The sequence below is a fragment of the Typopeltis vanoorti genome, chromosome 10 (assembly GCF_054136105.1).
Source record: "Typopeltis vanoorti isolate ZY-2024b chromosome 10, IOZ_Tvanoo_1.0, whole genome shotgun sequence".
In the NCBI taxonomy this organism is placed as follows: domain Eukaryota; kingdom Metazoa; phylum Arthropoda; class Arachnida; order Uropygi; family Thelyphonidae; genus Typopeltis; species Typopeltis vanoorti.
Window position 1 is genome coordinate 29,777,041 of NC_143558.1, and position 9,694 is coordinate 29,786,734.

Here is a 9,694-nt window from a genome sequence, read left to right on the forward strand (position 1 = left end):
AGCGAAAACCTTCGAGATGTATCTGGAAGGCACTAGACACCGCAGTATAGCTTAGTGGCCCGCGAGCTTCATTGAAATGATTTTTTATTTAATCGCGTTTTAATGTTAAGTAGTTATTTTTTCAAAATGGCCACGGCAAAGAGCTCCACGGGCCACAAGTGGCCCACGGGCCGTGCGTTGAAGACCCCTGCTCTATACAGTTCCAATCACTCGCTATGATTAGCTGTTGCATCCACAAGAGATAATGCTCTAAAGATAAAAAAAAATCCAATTTTTTTCATCCTTATGGCAAATGATTATCCCCCCCCCCTCCCTCGAATGGGAATTCCCAATACACCAATAGCTTTTGACCGGGAAACTTCTTGAAAAATTCTCCACGTCCCAATGCTTATAAAAATGTACTTCCTGTATGAAAAGTATATTAATATTATAGATTAGTAAGTCTCCAGACAGCGCGTTGAGCAAGAGGATTGCCAAATCAAATCCATTCACGTTAAGAGTGGCAGCTCGGAATGCTAGTGTGTTATTCATAGTTTAAAAAGGTAAAATGCTGCCCTTCGCTACCTGAGTTAAGGTGCCATGTAGGGCACCTTAACTCAGGTGCACCTTAACTTAACCTTTTATTTTTTCTAGCGTCGCTGATGTTCCCTGAAAGGATCTTATGCTCCCCTTTAATGCTGTGCTTGGTGGAAGTATTCTCTTCCTCTCTACCAACTTCTGATGAGGTGGGAGTACTCTGATTCTCTTCATCCACTGGGGTGTTGTTAGCAGGGAAGGGCGCTCACCTATTTTTTATTTTTCCCAACGACGTTTTTGTAAAAGTTGGTGGATTTTGTGCCTATTGCTTTGCATGGCTGTCTATGTCATTGACTTTGAAAATACCTTGCGTCACTGTTTTATATGTTATTCAAGTGGGAATCTATCAATCTTGACCGTCCTGAGGATACTGCCATCATAAGGGGGGGCTATTTTTCCCCCACTACATTCAAAGCCATCTAAGAGTTTCTCTCTTGTTTCAATATCCTAACAACAGTTTGATATTTTCCACTATATAAATGTTCGGTTGTCTATATATATATATATATATATATATATAGACAACCTTTGTACTCGTATATATATATATATATATACAGGGTGTTCGGGATAAATTTGACATATTTATAATTAATTATATTTTTCCGTAAGTTACATGTATTAACACACACTTCTCTTCATTTAAAAGTTTGGACCCTTCTTCATTCATATACAAGATGTCAGAAAGGATGGATAGCTGGAACCCACCTGAATCATGGAAGAGAATAACTTGTATCATGATGATTCGTGCCCGCCATCAAAATAAGGATATTACGACTGCTGCCCAATGCTCCCTGAATACAGTAAAAACAATCAGGCATGAACTAGAGACTTGCAATGGTGACTACGAGGATGTAGCAAGAAGAAAGATCCCTAGCAGACGATCTGATTGCGTTCGTACAGCAGAATTCCTCGCAAATCTGCAGGAACAGGTGTTGAAGAACCCTGACATTGGAATTCGGGCTTTGTTCGTGGAGTTGCTAACTGTAGTCAAGCCCTGGATAACAAGGGTAGCCAATGGTAGGCCGTATGTATGGCAGCAGGATTCGGCCCCTTGCCACACCTCTGGGAAAAGTCAAAAATGGTTGTCTGAAAATTTCTACGACTTCACCAGTCCAAATGTTTGGCCTCCAAATTCCCCAGACCTGAATCCCATGGATTATTTTGTATGGGGCGCAGTTGAAAAAGACACCAATCGCACTTCCAGTAATACAAAAGCCCAGTTAATGGATAAAATTAAAACAGTTTTTGCGGCCCTTCCCAGGGAGACTGTAGCATCAGCTTGTTCGAGGTTCCGAAGCAGAATTGAAGCTGTGATCGATGCTAATGGTGGTTATTTTGAGTAAATCTTGTTGATAGTATTGTAATTAACTCTGCCTGTAATGTTTTTTTGTCAATTCATTAAATTTAATAGATACAAAGAAGATTTTCTTTTTCCTTACGAAACTGTCAAATTTATCCCGAACACCCTGTATATATATATATATATATATATATATATATATATATATATATATATATACGGGCACAAAGCGAGGAACTAGAACCAGTTAAATGAAATAATTAAAAGGAAACAATCTTACCAAAACAGGCTGATGACTTTTCTCGAGGAAACAGGACCGAGAACAGATACTACACTTTGCTCTTAGCCATAAGGCCGAAAAGCGATCTCCATTTTATTTCATAGGTATTTGATAGCAGTTATGTCCGTGTCCGGAAGGACAATTCATCGCAGGGAAATTCATCGCGAGAAAATTCTTCGCAAGAAAATTTGAAATCCTATTTCATGTCATTCCCATTTATGAAAAAAAAAAAAAAGAAAGAAATATTTTATGTATTATTTATTATTTCGATTATATTTAGCGTTGTGAAATTTTAGAATATTTAGGGATAATAGTTATATCCAACTAATATTTATAGTTAACTATTTACATATTCCTATTAAGTATTCTAACTATTAATAGTTAGAATAGTTATTAAGGAGAACTAAATATTTATGAATAGTTAGGGAGAAAGGGCAACATATTTAAGAATATTTATTTTTCTAACCGTTCATTATTTTTCTGTTCTGCGCATTTAGACATCCATCCAGTGGGATGTATTTTTTATCTGAACTAATTCAGAAGGTGACGTGTTTCAGTTATTGAATGCACGTGTATTTCGAAAATCACCGCACCTTTCCTACATATAGAGCCTACAATAAAGACATTTTGCACACTGCTTTCGTTTGCAGAGCTAGTTTAAGATCATAGGTGCAATTTTGAGTAATTATATTAAAGAAAATGATTACAGAATTGCAGAATTAGGAAACTCATTGATCAATAAAATGTTACTTTCACTGTATAAGAATAAAAATATTATGCAAATCTAATTAAAATTAAATAAATAATACATAAAAAACTATACTTTGTGAAATTTCTCTTGCACTGCATTTGCTTATTTGTATCAATGAAATATCAATTTTCGAGCGAGTAACATTTTCAACGAATTTTTTCCGGGATGAACCTATCCAGCAATGAATTGTGGTACCAGAACAAAGGAGATCAGTCGAGTACCGATCACTTTAATGTGAACACGGTGTTACCCGTCATCATTTCTGTCACGAGCTAAAAAGCTCGATTGTTAAGGGTAAACTTTAACATGGGCGACAGAATCTATATTCTGTTAGTACCTGATAAATTTTATCTAACTCTGCTTTTAGAAGGGAGGAAAAAACCTTCCTTCTAGGTAGCAGTGTACCAGCTAGTTTTAACCTAATACTAATAGTTTTGTAAAGCCTCAGTGTTTCACTTCCTAGGCATGATTACTTAATTAACTTTAAATTTTAAATTTTTAAATTTTGAGTTATGCCATGGCGCGGCCTGAATAGGCCTGTTAAAACAATCGCCAAGCCTCTTTAAGCAGGGTGTTTCTTCCTTTTATCTACTGGGCGTGTGCCGCCAGAAGCTTGTTCATCAGCTCCCTCTCATCCAAGTTGGACAGCACGTTTAGTGCTTTGGAGATTTCTGTTATGCCTTTTCCACTTAGTCCAGGTATTATTTTTAGTTGGTTTTTTGTAACCTTTCTTATATTTGGGAATGTTGTTTCCCCCCATCTGACTCCGAAGGTCGCATAGTCCTTGGTGAAGATGTAAGGGGACCCTATGGTATCAACTACTTATTTAATTTCTTCTGGGTGGTTAACTTGGAGGGGAAAGGCCACGGGCTCTTGGGCGTCTTCCTCTTCGGAGGACGTCTCCTCGTCCTGTTTGGTCTTCTTCCCCTCGTTCTGTTTTATACTGCCTGGACGTTTTTTCAAACTTTGAGCGACGATGTTGCTCCAAGATGGTGGGTTAGGGGTACTTTCTTTAAAATCCTCTCCTGAGGAATCTTCATTATCCGTGCCCCAGTTTAAGGCCGGACGGCTTTCTGAGGCTGACTGCCCTTTATCTGTGGGTGCGGTTGAAATAGATGGACTGTTGCTGGAGGTAGGTGGAACTTCCGTGGACGTTTTTGCTTTGTCAATTTCGTTAGTAGCTTCGACTGAGAGAGTCGGCTCTGTAACTGTTGGAGAGGATATAGGCACTGCATTCTCTGTACTAGGAGTAGTAGCAGGATCTTTATCTTTACTTGGGAGGGGGGGAAAGACTTCCGGTAGTGATGAAAACGTGCATTGATATCTTCTGTGGTCTTTTTTGCAGAGGCTACAAGGTGCCGTACACGTTGGCTGGGAGTGGCCGATAATTCCACAATTCCCGCACTTGTTCTTCGGGCAATCTCTTGCCGTGTGACCGGCGTGGCGGCAGCGGCTACAGAGTCTTGTCATGCCCGTGTAGCTTGCCATCACACTGTACCCATCTATATTGATAAAGTTAGGAATAGATTTTTTTATCTTAATTTTAATGCAGATTTTGTCTCCCTGCTCTATCGTTGGATATCCGTCCAGGTGGGCCCTGCAAACACATTCTACGTCCCCGTATTGCTGAAATTTAGCTTTTAGGGTTTCGTCTGTCACTTCGGCCGGTAATTTTTTGAGATATACATATTTTAAGTTTTGGTTCTGTACTGAAACAGGGTGGAAACGTTCATTATCAAGTACGATTCCTTCCGTGATGAGTTTGTCCTTGCTAGGATGAAACTTCATAGTCACCTCATAAAGGCCACGCTGGTAGTCCCAGCAGTTGATGTTCTTTACATGGTCTAGCTGCACTACTTGAATTATGGCTTCTGCCAAACTTGCTGGGTCGAAAGGTCTTTTCAAGGAAAACAGAACAAAGGAGATATTACATATGAGATTACATATGAGATGTGAGAATCACATACTGAAAAATTACAGTCCAATCAATATATATTAAAATTTTTTTTTTAATAAAAGGTGTATTTGTTTATTTTATTAAATATTCAAATATTTGTCTTATTAAAAAAAATTAATATTTAGAAAAACTTTTTTATTAAATTTATTTATTTTATTTAAAGTTTAGTTTAATTTGTTCTTTCTCTTCGTAAGTGAAAATTAGACTTTATTCAGACTTGACATTTGGTTTACAAAATGAAAAAAAAAATCTTCGCAGAATTTGGCACACAAATTACAATAAATCAGACGATGTGATTTTCAAATTTTAAATTTACAAGTAAAATAATCAATAAATCGAGGTCTCGAATTTTAGGTCTTTTTTTTTTTAATTCCATTTTCTCTTTTGATCCAGTTCTGTTTGCATATTCAAAATTTTCAGTTTAACAATTCTGAAATGCAAATATTTCATTAATTTCTCTTAGAATAATTTGTTCTCATCATATATAAATAATAAACCATTTGCTTATTTACGTTACAAATAAGACTAAAAACTTCTTTTAAGAAGAAAATATAAAGCACAGTTCTAGAAAATACCAAACACAAAAATTAAAATAATACGCAAAATAAAAATATGAGGGCGTTGACAAATAGGGAATAAAATAATTTTAAAAAAGAAATTCTCGTTAAAGAGAGTTTTTTTTCTCACTTGAAAAATATATAAATAATTTTTTTTTTAAATTTATCAAACCACACAGGTTAATCGGTCAAAGTTGGTAGACCGTAAAACAGAATTGATGATTCGTAAGATAATTGGGAAGGGATAAATTCGAAAAGACACGTAAAAAAAAAAAAAAAAAAAAAAACGTACTTCAGAATACAAAATCAGTGGAGTCAATTATTAAGAAAATTAAAGATGGGAAGTTCCTCAATAAAAATACGATCTTGAAGCGCTTTACAAGAAAATATAAAAATTTATAACATTGTAAGGTAAATAATAGAGAAGGTTATTTGTATTATTTGTAATTTTGCTAATTTTTTTCAATCGGCTAGACTTGGGATTATATGTTGTGAGGAGATATTTGTGAGACGCCCCTCCTCTAAAAAAATAAAATAAAGTAGATTTTGGAGTCCTTATATCAGGAGTTTTGGGCGTTTGTTTCCACTCTTGCTCCCGAAAGCGGGCTAACTTAGGTTGAGTCACAACATCTGCACAAAAAATGGCGTCTGTAGTGCGAAGATACGTGTCAATGTCAGAGATATCCGATGATATGGCGGTGAAGTTGGACACTCCTAATGAAACATCTAGTATGATGTATTGACATTTATTTTGGACAGTCGAGATCTTTTCGACGTTGGAGTTTGCCCTGTGACTCCATGCTGGAGAGCCATATGACAGGATTGGTCTGTCTGATTGCTGCTTTGAATTGGTGGGATTGTAAAGCGCATTCTGTTTAGGTTTAGTATCCCGAGTTGCTTGGATCATGGTTACTGGAAGACTGAAATGTTGAACATGCATACGTTATCTTCGGGGAATGTTTGAGTTTTGGCTTTGTGTTGTTGATGATGATGATGATAACTCTATGCAGGATCGCTTTGTGTGGTTTTTCATGCCTTTGCTGGATATTCCATCTGGACCAGCGCTTTTCTATTATTGGGTTTTTTTTTTGATGGCTTCGTACGTTTCGGCTGGGGATGTTGGTCCGATGTCTGCTTGAGGGGGGTAGAATAGTTCAACGTGTGGCATACACATTGGTACACTCTTCTTAAGTTTAGATTGTTCTGATTGCAGTTTGGGTCTGCGTAATTGTAAATAATGCCTTGATCGCCACGAATTGTGGGAAGGCACTTTTGGCAGGCGTGGAGAATATAGTTCCCATAGTGATTGATCCTCGGATTGTAGAGACTAGAGTTTTCTTTCTCACTGTTGGTTTTCTGTAGTCTTTAGAACGTATCAGACCAGGCTGGTGCTCTATTGAGTGAATGATTGTCTTGAAAAGGGAGAGTTGTGGTATCGCCCTAGGGCTTTATTCTTTTGTCTGATTAGATGCATTTTTTTTTCAGCGTTTGAGTTGGGTTCAGCAATTATGATGGTAACTATCGCTTGTAAATGCTTATTAGTTACTGAATAATAGTCGATCTCCTCCTTTGAGTTTATGGAAGGGGCTACATCGATGAAGTTGAGGAGGACAGCTGAGAATTTTCCCATTTTATTGTGCATGAAGTGCCTGGCGTAGTGTAGCATTCTGAGTCCAGTTGTATCAAAATCAGATTGTGGTCTGAGCTGAGGTGTCGTCTGTTACTTGAAGTTGGAACTGGTGTCTGACGTTTCGGAGAATAACAATATCTAATACATGTGGGCGTCTGGTTAGTCCTTAATGCATGCAATCTATAGGTCCTGCTACCACGATGTGACGTATTTGTTGAGAGCCCTACATTCGGTTTGTTGCTTTGCTGTTCTAGGAAGAGTGTCTGGAGTTTAAGTCGCTGGCTATCATTATAAATTTCGTGGACTGTATTCCGGACATTTTTGCGTGTTCATAGGCGATCTGTATGGAGTCAGGTGTTGTTGAGTTTATAATCATTGCTAAGTGTTAGGATTACTTCGGTGTGTTTCACAAATCTCTTTGTAGATTCCTATGTGGGGTTATTTTGTCCTAGTGAGGCTTCAACTGTGACTATTTGGTTGCATCTGCTTGTAAGATCTTGGTTTCTGAAGATGCTAAATTTAACTGCCTTTGAGTAGTGGTCAGTTGAAGTTGTCTTTTCTGGTATAGTTATTGGTTCCATTTTCGTTTCGTAGTGTCCTTCCGTCGCTTTATTTATTTATTTATTTTGTTCTTCATGTCCGTTGAGGTTTATAGTGATATCTTGGGTTGTCTCTGGAGCATGCTGTAACCTGAGGAGCACTGAACTCTGCCTTGCCATTTTGTCTTTAGTAATTAAATTTGAATAGGTTTAGTGCGTGAAGGTTGTCCCGTGATATTTCTCTATTACGAATTAAATTCACAAGAGTTTTGTAAATTTGATTTGTAAGCATGTTATATAAAAATAATTTTAGTTTCAGAAAAAAAAGAAAAAAGCGAATCTGAAAATATGCTTTAACTTATGAAATACTCAATTAATTAATTTATTTGAGTATTTATCAATTAATTTATTTATATTTTAACACAGTTTGTAACTGTTAACGTTTTGAAAAATTTTCAATAAAATGTTTCGAAATAAAAGAAAGAGACAATTATAGCTCCTCGAGGAGGTACATATATTCCCGAAAATTCTGGTTTGAATTCAACACCTTTTACTGGTCATTCGACATCCTATTTCAAGCAGCACCGAACGAAATTATCTAAAAACCCTTAGCCCAATCAAAGTTCTTGAGTTGTGGTGCATTTGAGCGACAGGTCTAGAACATTTCGTGGAGGATAAATTCGTGGAGAACAAATAACCTAAAAAAAAGAAGCGGACAGGTCATTTACATTTATTTGTTTGTTTCGTGACATTTCTTAAATTATTATATTTAAAATATAATATAACATTGACAATGTAGTTTTATCTCATATATCATTTATAGACATACAAGATAATAAGAGGTGTACAAAATAAATAAAGCAAATTTTTTTAAAAATTATTTTTATTGCGATTTCTTCCGAAATATTGATGAAGATAAAATTTGACAAAAAAAAAAATTAGCGCATTTGTAAATTTTGCAAAGAAACTATATTAATTTATATATGAACTATTTAGAGTTAATATATAATTTCTGTATCTAATTTATATTTATGTGAAAATCTACATATGTATCTAAATTGTAATAAAATGATTTACAATAAAAAAAGATATATTCGAATTGCTTATTGTGCTAAAAATTTTCGGTTATTAACCTAGAACATAATAATGATAATAAAAACTAAGGGGAAAAAAAACGGTACATAAAAATAAATTATTAATTAATAATATCGAACACGAATTTGACACCATAATTTATTAATATTCAAATAAATGAATAAATTGAATAAGAATTAATCACCGTGTATTTAGATATTTATTCCTTCCTTTTGGCAGAAGGAGTAGAATTATGACGCTCTTACCTGGTTCATTCTCGTTAGAATCTCGTGTATTTTTATAATGGTAGTCTTTTCCCAGTTGAGTAACGCATTAGATATAACTCATATGACCAGTATTCAACTCAGAAACGATAATCACGATAAGGATAACGCTGCAACTATAGAATGCATCTATTTGCTGGTAAAGAATGACTGTTAGACATCAGTCAGCTAAATGGGAACTTTTTTTTTTTCTCTTACCTTCCTTTATGACAGTTTGGCAACAGAGCCATAAATTTCTAGACACATTTGTGATTCTTCCACGCCTTCAGCCAACAATGAATACCTTCGAAGAATGCAATACGAATATGAATAAACCTAAAATATAATGCAGAACTTCCGTGGTTGCAGATAATGCAATTGATTTAGTGCTTTGGGTGTGTTCTTTGTTCGTGTAAGCAGTTTTCTAGCTGGTGAATGGCTGGGTAATTTGTCGTTAATCACATATGTACCACAACTCTTATTGGGTGGGCTATCGATTGGATGTAATTAATTATTCCCGAGTGTATGAAAATACAATGAAAGTTGCATTTAGTGTTCGTTTAGAATGATTTCGATTTAAAAAAGATGGGGATTTTTCTGCGATGTCGCCAGTTAATAGGACTTTGGTGTTGCTAGCGGGAATTAAACATCGATGCCGACTGAATTAAACAGGTTGTTTAATATGCTTCCTCACGCTTAATCTTAATTTAACATTTTCATTAGGAAGGCGGATCTGAAGTTGCAGGTGGTAATACTGACTGTCT

The 9,694-nt window shown here is 35.8% G+C and overlaps 1 non-coding gene across 1 annotated transcript; it reads right to left on the reverse strand.

Annotated features, from left to right (window-relative positions):
• Positions 1-2,058: 2,058 nt before the first annotated feature.
• LOC150102288 (U2 spliceosomal RNA) lies at positions 2,059-2,245 on the reverse strand. The gene has a single exon (XR_016548982.1). It is a non-coding gene; the product is annotated as a U2 spliceosomal RNA (small nuclear RNA).
• Positions 2,246-9,694: the final 7,449 nt, after the last annotated feature.